We start from the raw sequence: 24,068 nt of genomic DNA, 5'->3' as shown, positions 1-24,068 counted from the left end.
AGCAGCAGAAACTTGAAGTCTTTTACCATTTTCCCATCTTCACTTGGACACTCTTTACCTTTTTAATGTCTTTAAAATATGGGACTTGGAACTGAACACAACCTTCCAGAAGCAGTAAGACCAGGGCACAGGGCAGAAGACAGTGGGTCCATCATCTTCTTCCTGGAAATTTTGCCTTTCTTAATAAAGCTAAATAACACTTTCATTTTTATTGTTGCTGTCATATACATTTTGAGCTTGCAGGCTATTTAAACCTCATACTTTTATATTAAAAAAAAAACAACTGGTATCTAACCATATTTTCCTCACCCATACTTTTGAAATCAGTCTTTTTGAAACCAAGTATAAGCTCAAGGGGGAGAAATTTAGCCTTATTAAATTCTATTTTATTAGCTTTAGCTTAACACTTGAGCCAATTAAGATCTTTTTGGATACTGACTCTATCATGCTTTGTATTTGCTAAAACTTCCAACTTTAAATTTATGCCTTTAACCAAGTCATAAATAAAAAAGCACAGGGTCAAGTACAGACTTATGGGACAATCTACTGGACCATGTCTCAAGGTGATGTTGAAACTTTAACAACTACTTTTTAAATCTAGCTATTTACGCATTTCTGAATCCCTATGATTATATTGTTGTTGTTTATCTCTCCATTTTCCCACAAGAATAACAAGATATTTTATCAAATGCTTTGCATTTTTAATCATGTAAATTATACCTAAAGTATTTCTCTAATTTAATCATTTCTTAATGCTATCAAAAAAGGAAATGGGGATTTTCTAGAGTGACTTGTTTGTGACAAAGCCATCCTTGTTCTTTGCGATCATTGTTTCTTTTTCTAGATAATACCATCTTTTTATTTGTATGTTATAAAATTTTCTTGGAATCAAATTTAAGATCACTGTCCCCTAGCCTCAAGGGCCTAATATAAAATGATACTAATATTTATGTATTATATCATATATATCATCTCATTTTATTCTCACAGTAATATTAAAGGCTGGTACTTTGATTATTATTTCCTTACTATTTTATATTTGAGGAAACTGATCCTCAGAGAGGCTTACATGTCTTGTCCTTGGTTACATACACAGCTATTAAATATAGGAAGGGAGAATTTAAATATTGATGTTTAACTCCAAGTCTAGTGCTCTATGCACTAAACCATATAGCTTTCAAAAGTTTTATTCAGGTTTAGGTCACTACTAAAAGATATCTATCCTCAGTATCCTATAAAATTATGACTGAATCTTGGCTTAGTTCTGTACTATAGATCCTTTGGTTTCCTCATACCTCAGATCTCCTAGACTTTAGTTGCTCCTAAAGCCAAGCTTTTTGACCTCCCTTATGGGATAATCCATGGGCTTCTTCTTTGATCATTCTGATTTCTAATAAGCATTCTTCTTCAGAGCTAAACTCTGATGCCATTTACATAGGAACAGTGGATATAAATAAACAAATAGACTTATATGGTGCTAAATGAACACAACTTTGAGGGTCTGGGGAATACTCTGTGCCACATTAGAAATTTGGGCACTAAAGCTGAAGCTTGAAGAGCTAAAAAGATTACTTAAACTATGGATGCAGAACAGGGGACAATTCTAGAGCAAGGAGAGGAAAATTAGGCTACATCTTGCTGGAGTAAAACACTGGACTCTCAGTATGGTTCACTTTTTTAAAAAAGAGATTTGGATTTCCCATGGGATATTCTGATCTTGTTATTATTAGCTTATGCCCAAAGATATATTGGTCTCTTCACTGGTAACAATAATGGCAAGAATTTTTACTTCTTTTTGTGCCATACACACCTCCGTCAGTTAAAGCCTAAGACCCTATCAAAGAAAAAAGTCTTTGAAATCAGAAAATGAAAAATGTAGAATCTCATTGGAAATTCAATATGTTTAAATAAAATTATCAAATTATTAAAAATAAGTACATTTTTATAGACTCCAGACTAAGAGTGACTACTACTAGATATTTGATAATATTCTCATTATTTTGCCCCTAAGCAAAGTGGGTTTTTTGAGAAGGCGGAGAATTACAGAATTACAGAATCTTACAGATTAAAGGGATCTCAGGTACCATACTTAAACAGGTATCTCTTCAATAACTTATCTGACAAGAAGTCATTAGGTCTCCTTTTGGCAGTCTCCAATGAAATTATCCAACACATCTGGCAGCAGTCTATTACGATTTTTGGTAACTCTACTCAGTACCAGGACAGTTAAGTGGTGCAGTGGATAAAATACATGGCCGGGAGTCAGAAAGACTCGTCTTTGCAGTTCAGTTCCAGCCTTGGTCACTTACCATCTTTGTGACTTTTGGCAAATCACTTAACCCTGTTTGACCTAGTTTCATCATCTGTAAAATGAGCTGGAAAAGACAAACTCTCTGAGTATTTTTGCCAAGAATATCCCAACTGAGGTCAAGAAGAGCTGAACACAATTGAAAAATGACTGAGCAACAACAAAAATCAGCATCATTGGAAAGACCTACATGAACTGATGCAGAGTGAAATAAACAGAACCAGGAGAATATTCACAGTAACAGTAATAGTGTGGGATGGTCAACTGTGAAAGACCTAGCTACTCTCAGCAATAGAATGATCCAGACAATTCTGAAGGATTTATGTCAAAGAATGTCCAACCACCTCCAGAGAAAGAACTTTTGGAATCAGAATGCAGATCGAAGAATACTTTTTTCACTTTAGCTTATTTGTGTTTTTTCTTTGTTTTTTTTTAAATATATATATAGTCTCATAAAATATTGAATATAATATAGAAATATGTTTTGCATGATAATACATGCATAATCCAGGTCAAATTGCTTACTATCTTCAAGAGAGGGGGAGGGAAAGGAAGGAGGGAGACAATTTCGATCTTATAACTTCAGAAAACATGTGGAAAATTGTTATTACACATAATTGGGAAAATAACATATCTTTTAAAATGTAATTGGAAAATGCTCAACAAAATAAACAAAAACACAATAAAATTTTTTAAAATCAGCTAAATTTGTCTCTTTGCAACTTCAATCAAATATTCCTAGTACTGTTCTCTAGGGCCAAGCAGAACAAGTCTAATCTTATGTCCACAGGAGAACCCTTTAAATACCTGAGGAGAGTTTTCATATCCCTCTTGAGATTTTCCTCTACTGGCTAAATATTCTCAGCTTCTTCTCTATAGTTTTTGGGTTTTGTTTTGTTTTGTTTTGTTGGCATGAACCCAAGGTTCTTTACTGTCTAATCATCCATTGTCGACATTCTCCAGTTTTGAATGCTTTCTCTGCTTATCAATATTCTTCCTATAGTACAATGGCTAGAACAGACCAAGATATTCCATGGACTCCAGTGCAAAATATAGAGAAAATATCATTTCTTTATTTTTTAAAGATATGCCTCTTTTAGTGTAGTCAAGGATAGAATTAATTTTGTTTGCTCTGTCTTAGATTTTTTTTGGCTGCCATATAATATTATTGACTCACATTGAACTTTTAGTCCACTTAACACCCTCAGATCTTTCCCCCCCCCCCAAACTGCCATCTAATTATAATTCTCCCACCTTGTATTTGTGAAGTTGAATTTTCTGAACCTAAGCTAATCTCATCTGAGCCTGAGTCAGTCAAGTCTTCTTGTTTGATTTTCAAACAAAATAAGAAAATCTTAATAGTTAACCAAAAGATACTTACTTGTAGCAGAAGAATATTCCAAAAGGATAGGCACTGAGGACACTTCAAGCTGGTTTAGTGGAGTGAAATTTTCCTGAATGATCCATTGTGTTTGAGTGTCCCTGAAACTCCTCAGGGTTAGGTTACTTTGTTCTTAAGTAATGAGGAGGAAGTGAGAAGCATCCCTAGACTGAACCTTTAGTTCCCTGAGTCAACCAAAAAATTTTAAGAAAAAACTAGTTTGACTTACATAGGGGGAAAGGGCTAAGATATTGCTTCTATCGCACAAGTATGTTTATCTCTATTAAATTTCAAGAAGCCCAGGTTCAAATCCTGATTCTTCCACTTACTGTCCATATAACCTTAAGCAAATAGCTTGACCTCTCTGAACCTCAGTTTTCTCACATGTGAAATGAGGTGAGTGGACTACAAGGCATTTAAAATAGCTCAAAATTTATAGTTCTATAATCTGTCTACAGCCTTCCAGGGGCTCCTGACACCTATAGCCCAAATAAGGGGTGCCTCAAAAAGTTTTCATACAGTTTTAGTTTTAATAAGTTTAAATGTTATCTGGGAACAAGAAACACATTAAGTCAATATTGATCACTAACACAATAACTTAAGTGTAATTTTTTTGTTGTGGTTCAGTGACATCCAACTCTGTGTGCCTCTGTTTGAGGTTTTCTTGGCAAACATTCTAGAGTGGTTTGCCATTTCCTTCTCTAGTTCATTTTGCAGATGAGGAAACTAAGGCAAATTGGATTAAGTAAATTGCCCAGGACCACAAAGCTATTAAGTATCTGTGGTCACATCTGAACTCAGGAAGATGGCTTCCTGACTCTAGCCCACCTCTCTATCCGTTGTGCCACTAGCAGCCCTAGAATTATTAATTCAAAAGACATAGGGTTGATCAGTTTTGGTTGGGAAAGTCTGGAGGAAAGAGTTACATGGTGAAATGGAAGAAGTCCTAGACTTTAAATCAAGAGCAACCACTGTGAAAATTCCAGCTCAGACATTAGCTCTGTGATCTCAGAAAAGCCTTTTAGCCCAGTGATATCAACTTAAAACAGAAATGGGGGCCACAAAACCACACCTGTGGATTCCTGCAGGCTGCATATTAATATAGAAAACCATATATGTATATATATCACATTTATACTATTTTTATTTGTAATATTAAATATTTCCCAATTACATTTTAATCTGGTCCTCCATAGCACTCTATTTTTATGGACTTCATGCCACCTGAGAGCCAAGGTTTGACACCTGTTCTAACCTTTCTGAGTCTCTCCATACTCATATTTGAAATGGGGAAGATAATTGCACTATTTACCTTGCAGAGCTGTTGTGAAGAATTCAGTTTACCATTCTTAAAGGATTATATAAATACAAGTTATCATGATGGAGTCTTAGAGTAGGGGGATGGACTTAGGTAATTAAGAAGCAGCATAAAAAGGGTCATTAGGAGGCAACATAAAAACATGAAGTTTTTACTCAAGAAATTATTCTTAGCCCTCTGTAACTCATACCAAAAAATTCAGGTGAGGCTCTTAAAGGAGTATAGAGTGCTGTTATAATGGGAGTATTGAATTCTGAAAAGCCATGAACTAGTATTCATATGCAAACATATACTTTCAATTTTTACCTGAGGGATGCACCCTCTACTCAACTAAACTTGCTGTTTTGTTTTTTTTTTTGGTTTTTGTTTTTTTATTTTTTTTGGTCAGAGGTAGAACAGTAACCTATACTCTGTTTTTCCATCTTTTTAAATCCCTACCCCAGAGGTAGGGTGATAGGAAATGATGAACAGTTCCTATTTCTTGCCTATTACAAATGGAGAGCATGATTTTCATTTCTGGTTGTAATTATTGGGGGTCCTGAATTATCTGCATTGGAAGCATTCCCATTCACTGGATAGTTTGTTGGATGGGACTCATTTAGAGTTCACACATCTAACACATTCCCAATTCGTGGGCAGTCAGCTTTACAGTAGAATCAATAGGGCACCATACTGGAAGTCATAAAGACATGAGTTCAAATCCTATCTCAAAAACTAGCTATATGATATTAGGCAAATCATGCATTAGCTTCTTTATATGTATCTCAAGGGAGTTGTACTCAGTGTCATCTGAAACCCTTTCCAACTCTTTGTATAAGATCCCATGATCCTTAAAGACCTTAGGACTTGGGACAGCAAGGTAGCTCAGTGGATGGAGAACTATGTCTGGAGAAAGGAGTTTCAGGTTTCAAATCAGACCTCAGACATTTCCTAGCTGTAGGGCCCTGGGTAAGTCACTTCACCCCCATTACTTAGCCCTTAGTGCTCTTCTGCCTTAAAACCAACACTTAGTATTGATTCTAGGATGAAAGATAAGGGTTTAAAAAAGACAATAGGATTTGAATTATAGGGAACCCACTATATCCTAAAGCATCTTATTTCTATTCTTAAATAGCCTTAATTGGTAGAAATTGTTTCTTATATTGTACCAAAATCTGACTTTATCACCAATTCCACCATTTGATTCTATTTCAGCCCTCTAGGGCCAAGTAAAAAAAAATCTAGCCCTTCTTTCACACAACAATCTTCTAAATCCTTAAAGACAGTTCACTTAAACCTTAAGTCTATTTTTTTTCCTCTTGGCTGAACAGTCCCTCTTACCTCCTTCACCTTGTAAAACAATTAATAGAGCTAACGTAGTAGAAAGTGGGGCAAAGAGGTGGCACAGTGGATGCAGCACTCTGGAGTCAGGAAGACTTGTCATGAGCTAAAATCTGGCCTCAGATACTTACTAGTTTTGTGACCCTGGGACAGGTCACTTAACCCAATTTGCCTCAGTTTCTTTATAAAATAATTTGGAGAAGGAAATGGTAAACCATTCTAAAATCTTAGCCAAGAAAATTCCAAATGGGGTCACAAAGATTTGGATATAACTGAAATGACATAACAAAAACAAAGTAGGAAGTGATGACCTAATTCTATGGAACCCCAAAATTTACCTTTCTCCCTTGGGAACTTGTCTTTAAGGAACTTTCAGATTGGCCTTTGTCTTAGACTGAACAATAAATCTTCAAGTACCCAAAGATCTCAGCCCAGATAGAATTAGTTATAATCACATCTTAAGTACCCTTTTGTCTTAGAAATTTCTCCTGCTGTATCTAGACTTCTCCTATGTAGTCCAGCCCCTGGCTGGAATCCTCCTTCTCTAGTCTCCATGTAAGCCAACCAATTGTCCTTCCTTTTCTTTATTCCTTAAAATGTATATAAGACCTCAAGTTCTTCAGTTCATTGGAAAACTGTCCTTTGAGGTGCTTTTTCTCAGAAACAGTGTTTCCAGGCCCCAGAGCTTGTCTCTGTGTGGTGACCAGTAGAGCAGTGTCTTTCTTGTCCTGATTAAAAACTTGGTCTTTCTAACTACTTTGGTAGTTCTGTGTTTTTCGAAACTGACAAAGAATTCTACATTTGGGATAAGAGAAGCTACATCTGAATCTCAACTCTTATATCTTTTTTATCCAAGTCATTTTGTTGCCTTGGTCAGGTCATTTACTCTTTCTGGAGTTTTTCCTCTCCTCTCAAGTGACTGAGCTAGACTCTACAATCTCTTCTTGCTGTAGACACAAAGCAGTAGGATGAAAAAAAATAGCAATGGCAATCATTTTAGTGTCCTCTTGACCAGTTATATTAAATAAAAGGTATGGGAATGTTATGATAGTTTTACAATTAAACTTAGATGGGGTGATTTGTGGTGAATGAATGGGAGTGGGAGAGACGTTTGCAAAATCTGTCTCTAGTTCAAGAATGCCTTCTTGGAAAAACTCTGTCCTCCAGCTTGGGCTTTGAACCTAAGCCTTTTTAAAGAGATTGACCAAAGGGGAGACAATAGGTTGGAGAAATTTCTAGAGCCTTTCCTCCTAGAGGGACTATTCTTAAATTATGAACTTGTTTTTATTTAATATTTTGCTATCTGTATGTTAGTATATTTGATTTCTTCTGTATTTTTCTGTATTTTATGTATTTAAAAAACATTATTCCAAAGGTTCTGTCCACAAGGTTCCATGACACAAAAAAGTTAAGAACCATCCCTCCCCAAAGAAGAGAACTAACTTTGTATTTGAGACTTCTAGCCTAGGAATGAGAGGAAGGATTCCTTGCCTAACCCCTTTATGAACTTGACCCAGAACTCAGTTATGGGTGCCTCCCTGAAATAGTTCTCCTATGCTGTCAAAGAAGAGATACACTAATTTATTACAATTATATTAATAGGCCCTGGAGGCATGGCTGGGAGGGAGAGTTTATATAATTTTGATGCCTGAGGTAGAAAAGGGAAGGAGAGGAATTCTACAGCCATCTACAAAATGCTTTGGCTAAATTACGTAGCCCCGTTTTCTGAAAAGAGCTCCCTTCCTCCATCCTTCCTCCCCTTTCCTTCTTCCTTTCTTTACTCAGCACTCACTGACAACTTAAAAGTTGTTGCCTGAGAGCTCTATTGGTTGCAACAGGTATAAAAGATAGTAAGTGTAGGATTATTTTTCTTGTTATTCTATACATGAGTAGACCTATTACTTTTAGGCCAGCATAATAATTGCTGCCATTTACATAGAATTTAAATATATGTCTACATTTATTTATATGTGTACAAATATAAATAGATATATACATAAACTCAGACATGTTACAAAGCACGTTACAACATATTATCTCTGGACCCTTTCCTATGAAGTGCAAGTCTTATTATGTCTATTTTTTTATATGATGAAAATCATAGGGTTAAAGTGAGTTGTCTTAGGTCACACAGCACTAAGTAGCAGAGTTAAATAAACCCTGATTCCCAGGCCAATGGGTTTTTCTCCCCACTCTACCATTCTGTCTTGCTTGTTTTCAGAGACCTTTTATGCTAAAGAAATGGCTTTAAAATAATAATGCAACATGATGCTGTAAATTATTTGGCAATAGACTGTCATGCTGTGCCACCATAATTCTTCAATATTTAATTAAAAACCCCAACAACTTAAAATTCAAGACATGTCAAAGAAATTAATTGGGTATAGAGACCAGCTGTTGGAGAGCTTTGGATGTCAACTACAGAAGCTAATCCTGCTTGCTTGGTTCAGATTGTGGGAATGGCTTTAAAAGAGCTCATCCAATTGCTTTAATAGATACCTATGGTCACAGCATAAAAGGTAGATATTAGTGTCTATTCTGTCATGTTCTTCCTGTTTGGTTTCCAAGATGAATCTCTTCACAAGAGTGAGATGAAAAGAAAAAGAGATGTGTGTCAAAGGAGATAGGCTTTTGTAATATAATGGAAGAGTGTCATCCTCTTAGGGGTGAAGGAGAAGCTGATTTTTGTGGGAAAAAAGTGAAGTCAGAAAAGAAAGGAAAGGAAGAGAGGGAGGAAGAAAGGAAGGAATGAGGGAGAGAAGGAAGGAAAGAATAAGGGAAGGAAATATTGAGGGAATGAGAAAGGAAGGGAGGAAGGAACAAAAGAAGGAAGCAAGAGGGAGGGAGGAAGAAGGAATATAGGAAAGTAAAAAGGCAGGAAAGAGGGAGGGTCGAATGAAGGAGTGGAGGGAGGAAAAAATAAGAGGAGGAAGGAATAAAGGAAGAAAGAGAAGAAGAGTGTGAGGAAGGAATGGTGGGAGGGAGGAAAGGAAGGAGAAAGAGCAGAGAGAGAAGAAGAGACAGATAGGAGAAGGGAGAATAAAACGGAAAGAGGAAAAGGAAAATAGAAGGAAGGAAGCCTGGGAAAGGAGAATGAAGAGAAAACAGAAAGGGTGGGAGAAGAAGAAAGAAAAAGAAATAAAGAATGAAGGAAGAGATGGAGGGAAAAGAAAGAAGGAAGGAAAAGGGCAAGGAGAGGAATATTCATAGGGAGGAGGGGAGGAAGAGAGAGGAAGGAAGAGGGCATGGGGGAGGTAGAGACAGATAGACAGAAAAGAGAAATATAGGGTTTTTTTAGTCTCTTACAGCATACTCAGTGTCATTTCTGGGCACAGGGACAAATCAGCTGACAAGTGATTAATGTCAGGGAAAGCCACCCAAATCCAAAGACATACATAATTCTGCCTCTGCCTGCCTCTGCCAGACACAGTCACACTGATGAGACATGTAATGCCAGAATGGTCAAGTGTGGTCATGGCGCCAGGGGAGTTCAAGGCCTTTCTCTATAACCAGACTCACAGCTTTGCATCTTCCAGAATAAGGATGGGGAAGGGGAAAGCTAGGAGCTATTTATATTCTCAGGTGTTAAGATGATAATTTATCCATGGTTTTACTCAGCTATTGTTTCAGTACTATGCCAGGTAAAAGGCCAACAGAGAAAGGTTTAGACTACTCCTGTTACCACCCTAGTAAAGGACTAAACAAAAAACTAGAGTCAGAAAACTATAGTTTAAAAGCATTCTTGAGAAAGAAAAATTATTAGCTTTGCTAAAAGGAATTAATAATCAGGTGACATTTGTCAAACACTAAGGAAATGTTGGTTTTCACAATGCTAATCCTAAGACTAATGGGGCCAAAATACCCCAAAACTAAATTATTAGAGAAAGTAAAGTACAGGGATTTAAAAAAAAATAAATTAGGATATTTAGAACTAAACCTTACAATGTGAACCAGCACTGTCAGGACACATAGGTACAGTAAGTAATTAATCAACTAACAAATATTTATTAATTGATTATCATGTGCTTTGGTTCACTCAACCCCACTCCACTTAAAGTCAGTTATAAGATAATCAACCAATCTCATAGGTCTTAAAATTAAGTATGAAAAAGTTTTTTGATTATAATAATATTGCATAAGACTAGTATAAAACAGGGCAAATAAACTTGGTTGTTCCCAGGACTCTTCTAAAAATTATCAAGTAAGTCAAGAAATGATTCATTCCAGAAACTGGAGTATTATACCTGAACTCCTGAGAAGAAACTGGGGATGGGATTGGGTTGGGTTGGGGAAAGGCAGATAGAAGGAGGAAAAGGCATTAACTTTTGCCATAACCAGGTTTGCTTCCTCTTTTGACTGGAGGAGGATGCCAAAAACTTCAAAGGGTACACAGGATTTGGGGCTTTCCATTATTCCACCAATATGTTAGCCATGCCCCCTAGATGCACTGACAGTTGTATATACATTGGGACTGCGGACAAAATGGACATAGATTCACAACTCCACAAAAGAGCTCAGTAAATATATTATACCTAAGGGGAATGTCTTCCTGCAACCAATAGCTATTATCTATTTGCCACAAGTTTTCTAAGCTTAAACTTTCTTTCCCTTGAAATGGAATTGTGGGACAATGTATCACAAACTTATTTTAGGGAGGAGAGAGTGGGAATGTTTTATACCAACTCTATTTATTGTATCTCCTTGTATATCCCTTTATAAAATCTACTTATTCTCAATTGATAATCTTAGAAGGAAGCACATTGGTGGAGGCATAAATCAATTGTATTAGAGACTCACATATGACCCTCCAGGAGTACCCTTAGAACCTTGAAGGGGAAATGGAGCCAAGCTCCAGGGAGCTAGAGAACTCATCAGTGGGGGGGTGGAAACTGAGATAAGTATCCCTAGATTTTATATGAGCTACATTTAAAAGACAAAAAGTCCTTGACCTCAAGGAGCTTATATCCTGCAGAAAATCATTTTCTTTTTCTCTAAATTGTATATAGAAAAGCTAACTCATCTTACAGGGGGGCCCTGATCATTCATTAATTAGATCTACTCAACATCCCCAATTTATTTAGTGAACTCCTGATTTTTCTATTCATTGCCAAATAACCAAGCCAACTGATTCCCTTGCCTTTCACTACCAAATTGAAAGGCTATTTGAACAACAATAATAACAGTAACACTAATACCTAACATTTATCATAGCATTTTGAGGTTTACAAATCACTTTAAAAATATCTCATTTTGTCTTCACAACAACCTTAGGAGGCAGGTGTTATTATTATTCCCATTTTACAGATTAGGATAGTGAGACAGACAGAAGTTGTCACATGCCCTGGGTCATGCAGCTAATAAGAATTTGAGCCTGGATTTGAACTCTTGACTCCAGGTCTAGTACTCTATTCTCTATTGTTTTGATTTCAATGAGACAAAGGTCCCATGTGGCATCGTAGAATTAGACAGAAGTTAGAAGGGACCTCATAGTCAGGCACTTAGTTCAGGTTGAGAGATTCATCCAAGTTCATACTGAAAATAATTAGTCCAGGTTAGAAACCCAGGTCCTTTGACTCTTATCCCAGTGTTGTCTTCTCCACTAAGTGCCTCTTCATTTGCCCTTTATAAGATTAAGTGATGCATCATAAGCATGGTGTGATCCTGAAAGTCCTGATATAGGATTCAGGAGATCAGGATTCAATGGCAGGGTCATGTGGTATTTGAAGGGGTAATAGATTTACAATTAGAGTATCTGGGTTCAATTTATGTCTCTGCTGCTAATTCCTCATGTGTCATTTTAATTTTTCTAGACCTCATTCATAATACCAGAGTATTAGAATATGCTCCATAATTCCTTCTAGGTCAATGAACCTGGGAACTGGGATATCAGCATAATTTATTGGAGATGGTGCTGGACTTGGAGTTGGGAAAAAACTGTGTTTCAAGGTTGCCATCAGACACCTAATAGCTGTGAGATGCTAAAAAAGCCAACTAACAACTCTAGCTCCATTGTCTTCATCTATAAAGTTGAGGAGTTGGACTTGATGGCTTCCAGCTTCACATTTGGCATCTTTTAAAACCTACTTGTGTGTCTCTCCCAATAGTTAGCTGTGTGACCTTGACTTAGTCATTTAACCTGCTCAAGGCTCAGGCAACTCATCTTTTTAATAAGAGGGAGTGCCTAAGATTTGGTCACTAAATGACCTCAACATCCCTTTTAAGCCCAAAGTTCTACAATGCTATAATTGTCAGCAATAAAAGAAATGGTTGCTCTGTATGTATCATAAAGTAAGGATTTCTGGTTAGGGAACAGTAGCATTGTCAAAAAAGGGTACCTTTAGTGCCACTCTCTCAGATCCCTGGACCTGGATCAATTCCATTGCCCAAGTTTTATGTTAAATAATAAAAGCACTGACATTAAATCTGTTGCCATGAATCAACAACCTATTCAGTGTAAGATATTATGGCACAGCAGGTCCCCCAGAAATGTATGTTGTTGTTTTTTTAAATATGCTTAAAATTGCAAGTACTCTGTGAGGCTGATTTACAAAATCAGAAGAGCCAAAGTATTTGTATTTTAATGTTTATCCCCAAACTGGCCTGCTGTTTTCAAATTGCCCAGGAAACAAAATGCTGAAAATGGAGAGAAACCAGCATAAACTAGATTGAGAAATACAGTGTTAGTAAAGCAAGCTGTGGGGTTCTGATACCCTAACAGCATCATAAAATGCTCATAATTAAATAACTATTCTTAACAGAAGCATTCCTACTTTCTCCTCCCTAGCCACTTATACAAAAGCATTTAATGCTCATATTTTCATTGCCAGCCAGAGACTCTTTTAATGGGGTTGCTACACCAGGAAATTAGGGAAAGGGGGAGGGAGTTTCTAATATTGGTACTGATGGCCTTTGCAAAGCCAGAGAAAAAAGTAGGGGAATAAATATATTGGGAAATGAAATTACACTTTAGAAACTTCCCGTGGTTATGTTTATTGGCAGGTGGCCCTCAAATGATGATTTATATAGTGGCATGTCATGCTGTGGAACTGCTACAAGATCCCAAGTGACAAAAAAAATTGGCATCTTAAAAAATAGCTCTCTGTGCAGAAACCATGTGCCAAATGGAGCGGCAGTGAATGAGCTCATCGGAAGTTAAAGAAGAAAGCAAGTATCTGCTGGGATCTGTTAGGGTGGAAGGGTCAGCTCATCAAGAATAAAAGAAATGAAAAAGAAAAAGAATAAAAGAAATGGAAAGAACATAGGACTGATATTGGAGAGAAGTGGCCTCTAAACCTATTTCTCTTCTTAACTAGCTACGTCTTACCACAATGATGAAGGCAGTACAAATGATCTCTGGGCAGGAGGGAGGCCAATTGATAGCCCTTGGCAAGGTCACTAGCCTTGTTGTCCATCTGAGTCCACCTGTATCCCATTTAGCCCAGGTCTTCTGGTGTTCCTGAACTAGACCTTCTATGGGTTAACAGTTGGAAAAGCTAAGTTAGACTTCTTTGCTGCAGTGCAGTGAAGTGGAGAAGAATGGTCATCTGGGTGTTCCTCCTTGTGTGTCTTTTTTGTCCCCCTCTGTTTTGTTTTTCCCCAAAGAAATGCTTAATTTTTTTTGTTTTTTGTTGGTTACACTGAAATTCCCATCTATTCCCCCTTCCTCTCCTCCCCACATTAGAGAAGGTCCAAGGAGAGTCTTATGCAGTGTTCTATACAGCAAACTTTGGAGGATCTTAAGACAGCATGCACTAAAATGTTGGACAATGTTGATGCTTTATCATGAGCTCAGAGACTGCTATGTCTTGACAATATTTCTCACCTCTTTCCTACTCTTTCAACAGTGATTGTGCTAGAAAACACAGGGATCTTGCATTCAGAGGTCAAGAGATACTTAGACAGATCACTCTTCCTCTCTGGGTTTCAAGTTGAGGGGTAGATAAGATCATTCCTGATATCACTTCTAGCTCTAAGATTCTGTGGAAAATATTAGAGTACATAATATTGACAAGGAAAAGTACGCAAGGAATTGGTGCTGAAATAGAAGTTTTAGTCTACTGAGGCTGGAGTGAAATGTGAAAACATTCTTGTCATTTATCAATTTTACTGATGGGCAAAAACACAAGGGAGAACATATGTTGTAAAAGAAAGGATTATAAAATGATTCTCTTTGAATCCCCTAAAAAGAATCCCCTGGAATAGAGAAAAATATGCCTAAAGTACTACCTTATAAGATTCCTTCATGGAAAACTCCTGTCCTGATCCAGTGTGAGGGCAAAGGACATTAGAGTTTGCCTGATAACATGTCAGATGAATATTGTGGCATGTTGGGAGTTAGCCCTTCAAATAGTTTCAGATCCCTTGAATAGGATATACCTCTCTGCCTGGAAGTGCTCCTCTTCCTCTCCTTTGTTCTACAGGGAGCCCCCAGCTCCCTTCAAGTTTCAACTTATGTCATCTATTTCAAGAGGTCTTTCTTTATTCTCACACTTGCCAGTGGCCAACTCCATCATGGTTTTTTACAAACATACACTGTAGTTATTTATCTGTGATTATTGTCTTCTCCCAAGTAGAATGAAAGTTCCTTTGAGGAAAGTGATTATTTCACTTTTTTATGTGTATATCCATTTCCTAGCTCAGTTCCTTACAAACAGTAGGTGTTTAATAAATGTTTGTTTGATTGTTGAATAAAAGTGGCTTACTCAACTATTGGTTCAAACTACTTTAAAGTCCAGCTTAACCTTGACTGTGGGGTCCTTTTGTCTCTCTATATACAGTTTAAATTGAATCAAAGATTTGTTGAGTACCTTTTAGGTGAAAGACACTGGATTTAAGATTCCAAAACAAACAAGACCTAGTCCTTACCCTCATGAAAGTGGCATTCTATGAGATAATAAAATATTCCCCTAAATAAGTAGATACAAAATATGATGAAAATGCTTCAGAAATATAAAGCATTATGTGAATCTGGCTGTTTTTACATCCTTAAAAAAGAGTAATCAATATAAGGGGCTAATTAACAGGGGACAAAGGAAAAGAAATAAAAAATGACTAAGAGGCTAAAGGGCTTAGTCACCAGCACTTGTGCCATTAACAGAAATAGGGAAGCTAGTAGGAGGAATAGGATTTGAATAAATGAATGAAAAACACTAATTACTTATTCTATGTACAAAGTACATTTTTTAAAGAGAGCCAGATTTATAGAGAGAAAATTAAGATAGTCCCTGCCCTCAAGAAGCTGACAATCTTAATAGAGAGAGAACACATATTGTTTCAGCTATAAATCCATTGGAAAGACCCAGGGATTCTTACAGAGCAATGGTAAAGTATATAATAATGCATTTTCCTTCATGTCATAATCAATTCTAATATTGAACCATTTAACAGTATCCAAGATTTTGGAATTAAAAACTTTCTTTTTCTGGGTCTTTGGGAGCTGAGGCTGCTGAGGAGACAGGGACTGATGCACCTGCAGAAGTGAATACCATTCTATATTTGTACAGCATTTCTTTCTTGGACTATGGCTATGGAGGCCAGTCTAGAAGTAGGGTGATTGGTTTGGTGATTATTCCTATTCCCAGGGTTGTTTGGCTTACCTGATCATTTGGGCAATTGCCTTGCAATTGGCAATTGGTTTTGGTGATGGTCAGAACAGCAAATCCATTCTCCACAGAGAAAATTCTCCTTGATAATGGCTATGGAGACCAGATGGGAAGCAAGACTTGTAATCCAACAGGCAAAATATCCCAAGTTCTTGGGCTCAGGGTCCTGATATGTCTCCATTCAGATCTTAAAGGTAGTTGGTATAGTTGGTGATGGTTCAATTTACCAGATACATGATTCCTTTTCTCTCACCTTCAGGATGCCTTGTTGTTTCAACTAGGCTGTCTTGCCCACTCTCTGGATGCCAATTGATCAGCAATTGGTGGAGATGGCTACTTCTCTCAAGAATGGCAGCAAGGATCAAGCTGAAATCATGGGGTCATTATCAGGAAGGGGGCCTGGGCCATTGCTATTCTCCGTTATTTTGGGCTCAAAAATCTGGTCTGTATTTATCAATGTCTAAGGAAAAGTAGTGGTCAAGGTAGTGACACTGGTTGGATTGTGGTATGTTCCAACTCCAATCTCTTTCAGGATACCTTTTTTTCACCTGTTAACTGAGTTTTGGGGAGCCCCAAATTTGCCCCTGTCCCTTGGGAACTTGCCTTAAGGGAAGCCCTGGACTGACCATGCTTTAGACTGAACAACAGACTACCAAGCATCCATTAAGTATCCTGAATAGGAGTGACAGAAATGATCAAGTCCTCAATCATCTTTTTTGTCTTAGAAGTCCCCCCCCCCACCATTGTATCAGAGATCCATTCCCAAGAAAACTAGCACCTGGCAGGAGTCATCATTTTGTATCCATTATAGTTTAAGACCACTCCCTAAAACCCTAGCCTCTGGCTATAGCCTCCTTCCCAAGTCTGCTTGCAACCTGTCAGTGTGTCTTTGCTGTTTAATTTTCCCAAAAGGTATATAAGTCCCCAAGTTCTATTATTCTTTGGAAAATCATCTTTGGTGGTGAATTTCTCAGAGACACTGTCCCTAGAGTCCCAGAGCTTTGGTTCTATGTTGTATTAAGCACTTGGCTCTGTGTGGCAGTCGGTTATTAAGGACTAGTCTCTTATCCTGATTAAAGATTTGGTTTCTGTGTTTTTCCAAGTTGACATCCCTTTCGGAGAAAGTTGATACTTTCAGTACTAAGTATGCTGGTTCTTAGGTAACAGTGGGGCATTCATGTAGAGATGTCAAATATGCTATTTAAAATCCAAGTGTGCACCTTTGGGGAAAGGTCTGGTCTTGAAATATAGTTATAGGATAGTTGAAATTGGAGAAAAAGATAATATAGCAAAGAGAGGAAAATCAGGAGATAGAAGAAGGACCCTTAATAGGGTCCTTAGGGGATATTCACATTTAATGGAAAGAAAATGAAGATCTTAGAAAATAAGAAGGAGACAGAATGATCAGAGAGAAAGAAGGAGAATCAGCAGAAAATAAGCTATTAGGAAATAAGAGAGGAGAAAGTAACAAGAAGGAAGACTACTACTCAATTGCTTCAAATGTTTTAGAGTCTTCGAAATGAGAGTCAAGAAAAAGACACTGTAATTGTTGGTTAGAGGGTCTCTTAGAAGTTTTGAGGAGAATTTTAGAAGTAAGAATAGGAAAGACATGGTTCATAATGCATTTATAATTATTATAGGGTTCTAAATTGTGGTATATGATTGTAATGGAAGACTATTGTGCTATAAGAAATGATGAGAGGGAGGATTTCAGAAAAATCTGGAAAGACATACATGAACTGATGCAAAATGCAGTGAACAGAACCAGGAGAACATTGTACACAATAACAGCAATATTGAATGATGAACTATTGTGAATGAGTTAGCTATTCTTAGCAATGCATTTATCCAAGACAGTCCTCAAGGACTCATGATGAAAAAATGCTATCCACTTCCAGAGAAGGAACTAATGGAGCCTAAATGCAGACCAAAATATACTATATTTAACTTTCTTTTTTGTTTAAATTCTCTTTAGCAAATTGACTCATATGGAAATGTTTTATATCATAGCACATGTAAAATCCATATCAGATTGCTTGCCATCTCAGGGAGAGGGAAGGGAAGGAGAGAGAGTGAGAATTTAGGTCTAATTTTAAAAATAAAATGAAGGTTAAAATTGTTCTCATGTGTAATTGAGGAAAAATTATTATTAAAAAATTATTATGGGGTTATCCAAGCCAGATTGACTTGGTTTCAGGCCTTTTTAAGTAGGCAGGTTTCATCAAGATTTTAATAAGAAAGGTCAAAGGAGGATCTTTCTGTAAATATTCTTTTGAATACAGAGAGAGAGAGAGAGAGAGAGAGAGAGAGAGAGAGAGAGAGCTAAAGTAATCTGTTAATCTGTCATTACTGTACAGGGATCATGATCCCAGAGATTCACTAAATTGTATTTCTTTCCTTTCCTTACAGAAAATAAGTCCTTTTCAAAACTCAGCTCAGAAAACATTTATTAATTATCAAATATTAGACGCTCAGGATACAAGGACAAAAAAGGAACAGACTCTACCCACAAGGAACTTACATTCTACTGGGGAATGTAATATGTACACTAGTAAGTAAATATAAAGTAATTTCCAGAGGGGAGGAAATGTTCATAACTGGAGTCTATAGGTGTCCCTCAGGGCTCTACCTTCTTTTCCTTCTACAATATTTCACTTGGTGATCTCTTCAGTTCCATGGATTTGATTATCATCTCTATGCTAATGATTTTCAAATTTGCTTTTACTACCTCAATCTCTCTGCTGACATCTAATCTCATGTGTCCAACTGTCTTTCAGACATCTCAAACAGAATATCCAGTAGACATCTTAAACTCGGTATTTTCCAAAAAGAACTCATCTTTCCCCCTAAACCCTTACCTTCCCTATTATAGCAGAGGGCAACACAATATTCCTAGTCAAAACAAAGGAATCCTTCTAGATTCTTCATTATCTTTCCACCTCCATATCCAAGCTGTTGCCAAAGCCCTTGTTTTCATCTTTGCAACATCTCTCAAATCCTCCCTTTCTCTTCTCTGACACTGCTACCACTTACGTGTAGGTCCTCATCATTTCACACTCTGATTATTGCTGTAGCCCACTGATGGTTCTTCCTGCCTCAAGTCTCCAGTCCATTCTCCTTTCAGTTAAAAAGTGACTTGCCTGATTTTTCCCAGAATGCCTAGGTTCTGAAGTTATATGAGGCTTGGCAGTCTCTGCTACTGGTAGGCATGCAGCTGTGTTCCTGTGACCCTCGCTGGGTGCACAAAGTCTCCCCCCCTCAGAGCTCCACCCCCTGAAGGACCCCAGTGTGGCCCCAGCAGAGAGCCCACAGCCAGCTGGAATGGCCCCCAGGACCCCAAGGCCCCCCTCCCAGGGGTGAATAACATTGAAAGATGTGGCCTTGGACATCACCCAGGAAGAGTGGTGCCTACTGGACCCTTCTCAGAAATCGCTGTACCAGGAGGTCATGCTGGAGAATGTGCAGAATCTACTCTCTATGGGGCTTCCAGTTCCTAGAGAAAATTTTATATCCTGTTTTCAGCAAGGGAAAGCACCATGGCTGCTAAAGCAGAAAGGTCCAAGGAGCTCCCGTCTAGAGGCAGAGACTAATATTGAAGTGAAGGAGTTGTCTACAAAGATTTCTATTCCTGAAGATAATCTCAGAAGTCATCTAGTCCAGCCTCTAATTAGAGCTGAATTTTGTGTGCAAATGCTCTGTTTATACCCAGGCAGTTTTTCCTTGAAGATGGGTATTGAAAGGAACCCTCTACATGCCAAGGCAGCACCTTCCCCTTTGGGCTGGATCTGGTGTTTAGAAAGGATTCCTTATTATTAAGTGTTAATGGGAGAGGTGAAGCCAAGAAGGTGGCATATCAGAAGCAAAAGCTTTACCTGCCTTGATAATCTCAAAGCAACCTTAAAATGTGCTTTTCAATGACTAGAGTCACAGAATTAATATGGGTAAGAGTGATGTGGTTCTCCTGAGGAAAACAACTTAAAGTGAAGGATAAGGGAACTGGATTTAAAACTGCACACAGAGAAATGCAGAACATGCACCCCCCCCAGTACTGCTCTAGGTTCTGAACTTGGACACATGCCAAATTTGACATTTCAGAAACCTTCTTAAGCCTATCTTATTAGCTCCTCCCAAACTAACCCCTTTGAATTCAAAGGCTTAGCATAAGTGAGATCTCAAAGTCACTTGGCCAGTTCAAGTCTGTGGTAATGCCTGTAGCCCCAGGACAAAGGAGCTCCCAATTCTCTTTGCCATGCAAGCCATCAGCAGTCTCTAGAGGTGACTAAATCAGCAACTTTGAGAGGACTCAGCCCACAGGCCATGGTACCACCTTGGAAGAAATGCAGGTTGCAGTCAACCATAAATACAGCTAAGGGGAAAAGCAAGGAAATGTTAGGGACCAAGACTTTAAGATAAGATAGTCACTCTTCTAAGAATAGATATCATTCACTCTTCTAAGATAAGATATTGATCATAGGTCCAGCCATGCTTGGAGACAGTAAGACGCCACCAGAGATTTTCTATGCTCCCTTTCCGCGTTCCTTTCCCCCTTAGTATCTGCTGACCCCCTTCTGCCCTCAGCCTATATATTCTTGTCATAGATCTGCAATAAACGAGCCTTGCTTCCATCCAAATGACTCTGTCTTGCACGTGAGGTCTCCCCTCTCCTTTCCCTATGGGTTCTTAGGTTGCCGTTTCCCCGGACCCCTCGGTTGTGTCCGGCTGGACCCGGACAAGGAAAAAGCAAAGTTTTAGAGATAGATAGAAGTGAAAGTGGGAGGCGGGAATCTGGAGAAATGAGCAAACAGCAAAAGAAATGTCTACTCATAGAAATGTCTATGGAGGCAAAGAAGAAGAAGGCTCAGACTGAGGCAGGGATTGGGATACAAAAGCCTCCACATGCAAAACTTCAAATAATAATGAGAATTGGTCTCAGATACTGGAAGATTTCAAAAAGGAATTCAAAAACCAAATGAGAGAAGTGGAAGGAAAATGTGGAAAAGAAATGAAAGTAATGTAAAAAGAAAATAAGTGCTGAGAAAGCAAATTGATCCAGTGGGAATAGAAGCTCAAAAATCTGATGAAGAAAAGAGTTGCCAGGAAAAAGTCTCCTGAGTGCCCTAGCCCTCAAACGTTTCCCTCTTTCTAATTTAATACTGTTGACTTGAGTTCTAAACCTAGCTGAAATCCTTCTCACTCTCCATATCTAATCAGTTACCAAGCCCTATCATTTTTACTTTTGTAATATTTCATATTTGCTCTGTTCTCTCCTCTTGTATGGCCATTATCCTTATTACCTCATGCCTGGTCTGTTTCCATAGACTGGTGGTTGACCTCTCTTTCACAAGTCTCTTTCTATTCCCATCCATCCTCCACTCAGCTATCAAATTAATCTTCCTGAAGCTCATGTCTTACTATCCCTTCCCCCCATCCCATTTAATAAACTTCAGCGACTTCTGATTACCTCTAGGATCAAATAACATATTTTCTGTTTGACTTTTAAAGCCCTTCATAGCTTTATCCCTTTTCAGGCTTCTCATACCTTATTCCTTTCCTCATTTCTGTGATCCAAGCAACACTGGTCTTCATGTTATTCCTCAAAAAAGATATTCTTTCTCTGGACTCTGGGCATTTTTTTCAGTCTGTCCCCCATGCCTAGAATGCTCTACTTCTTCATGTCTGTCCCCAAGTTTCCTCAGCTTTCTTCAAGTCTCAAGTAAGATCTAAAGTTCTGCAAGAATCCTTTTCTAGAACTCTTTAATCTTCATGCTTTCCCTCTGAGATTACCTCCAATTTGTTCAATTAATTCATTCAGTAAATATTTAAGTGCCTACTATGTGCCAGGCACCATGTTAAGTTAATATTTCTTGTTTAGTACAAAAAGGAGAAGTGTTGTCTCTTCAATTAGACTGAAAGCCTCTTAAGACTGGGGAATGGATATTTGGGGGATTGGGGCTTTGTGACCTTTCTCTATATCACAAGTACTTACTATGGTGCCTGACACATCAATTAAGTATTTAACAAATACTTAATTGGATGACTTGAGGAGCCAAAGAATTGCAATCTGCTTCAGTAGAGGAGGTATTGTCAATGATGAAATCATAAGTTATTGAACTATTCAACTGGAGCTGAGTTTCTGATTTTGGGGTTCACAAACTTTTTTAAAAACTATTTTGTTAACCATTTTCCAATGTATATGTTTTCCTTTATAATTCTATATATTTTATTTAATGAAATTAAAAATGTTGTTCTAAAAAGGGGTCAATAGGCTTTAAAAGGGGTAGTCTATGACAGACAGATAAAATTGGGAAGTCCTGCACTAGAGTGCTATAGGATTTATAAGTGGAAGCAACATTAGAAATCATCTAGTCCAATTCTCTCACATTTTACAGGAAATACAACTATTTAGACTTAAGGCTATTCAGTGACTTGTCCAAGATGACACAGAATTTGAACTCAGGTCCTTTAACTCACACCCAGGATTCTTTCTACTGTAACAATGGCCTCAAAAATTACTTAATATGACTTGAAAACATCTGAAGCACTGTCCCAGACATCATGTTTGAAATCCTTGAAATAAGTAAATTGTGGGAAATCATTGGAAGGAGAAGGGAGGACTAGGACTTGATTTGGACTTTGAAGAACAGGTAGGACACTTGTGAATACATGGACAATGTCAAGTTTGTTCCATAGAAGATAATAAATTGCTAGTTCTGGGTACTTGCCCTCTGCTTTCCTTTGGACAGGGAATCTAGTGCCTCTATTGATTGACACGAAAAGGAATCTGAACTGGCTAATCTGCAGCAACGAGAATATTGAGTTGTATTTGTGATTTGGGCAAAAATGAAGGAATTCTATTGAATTACTATGAGAATAGATAATGAAGATGAGTTGTCAAAGTTATCACTGTCTTTTTGCCTAGAATCTGTAACTAGAATGGGTAAGGCTGGCACTGTTACTGGGTTTAGCCACAAAGTGTAAATGAGAATTAATTGCTGAAATGCTTGTTAATATATCATCATAATGCATTCTCTTCTAGTCCAAGTGAGAAAGTTTTAGCCTTTGCAAAAAAAAAATCCCTAAGAAGATCAATAATATTTTTGAAGCATTAAAAAAAATCTATCAGGGGCATAGAAACTATGGAGTTACATGACACCTACTGTCTGTGGGAGTGTATCACAATTCATGGCTTTCTGATAGATGATTCACACCACCTACATTTGTCTGTTTTAAAAATATCAGTGTAAGAAAATATTGTGATTTTGGCTTAAGGAAAGGGTAGTAAAGTGCTTCTGGTTCATTAGATTATTACTTATCCCTGCTGGAGATTAAACTGGAGGTCATCATGTCCAATAGTCCATATAGACAAACTTTGCATAAGAGTGCCCCAACCTGTGACATTTGCAAGAACATCCATTAATACAGTAAAGATAGCACTGACGACAAAGCCATGGAATCTTGCAATAACATTGCTGGGATGGTTGCCCATCTATATCATATTGTTACTTGGGGACAATGTTATAATATTGTTTCTCCTACCATCATGGTATCATAGAATGAATTGCTCTTACTAGACCAGGGATTCCTATATTCAATTGAACTCACCAACAGCCAAGCTTTATTTTCCAGACTTCAGTTTATAGGATCTATGAGTTGAATACGGGAACCAAACCATCCCTACTTTCAAGTCAAGCTTGGGCAGCAATATGGCATAGGGTGGCTAGCATTAAATGTGGAATAAATGGTCTCGAGACACAGTTGTCTCCTCCATTATAATGTAAACTTCTCTATAGCAGGGACTTATTCATTCATGTTTTTTTTTATTTCTGCTTTTCTTTATATCTCCAGCACTTAGCACAGGATCTGGCACATAGGAAACATTTAATAAATACTTGTTGCCAGACTGACTGACTATAAGGAATGTGCTTTGTAAAATGTAAACCACTCCTCAAATGTAAGTCATGATGTCTTCTGACCTTAATAAAATAACTTTTCTCCCTCTGGAATTCTCTCATAAAATGGGGAAGGGGAGTGGCTAATACAGCTTATGGTTTGAAAATTTCCTTATACTTAAATTACAAGCAATTGGACCAAACATTACATTCTCTCTCTCTCTCTCTCTCTCTCTCTCTCTCTCTCTCT

Source organism: Gracilinanus agilis, chromosome 1 (assembly GCF_016433145.1).
Source record: "Gracilinanus agilis isolate LMUSP501 chromosome 1, AgileGrace, whole genome shotgun sequence".
NCBI lineage: Eukaryota > Metazoa > Chordata > Mammalia > Didelphimorphia > Didelphidae > Gracilinanus > Gracilinanus agilis.
This window is presented reverse-complemented; position numbering follows the sequence as displayed.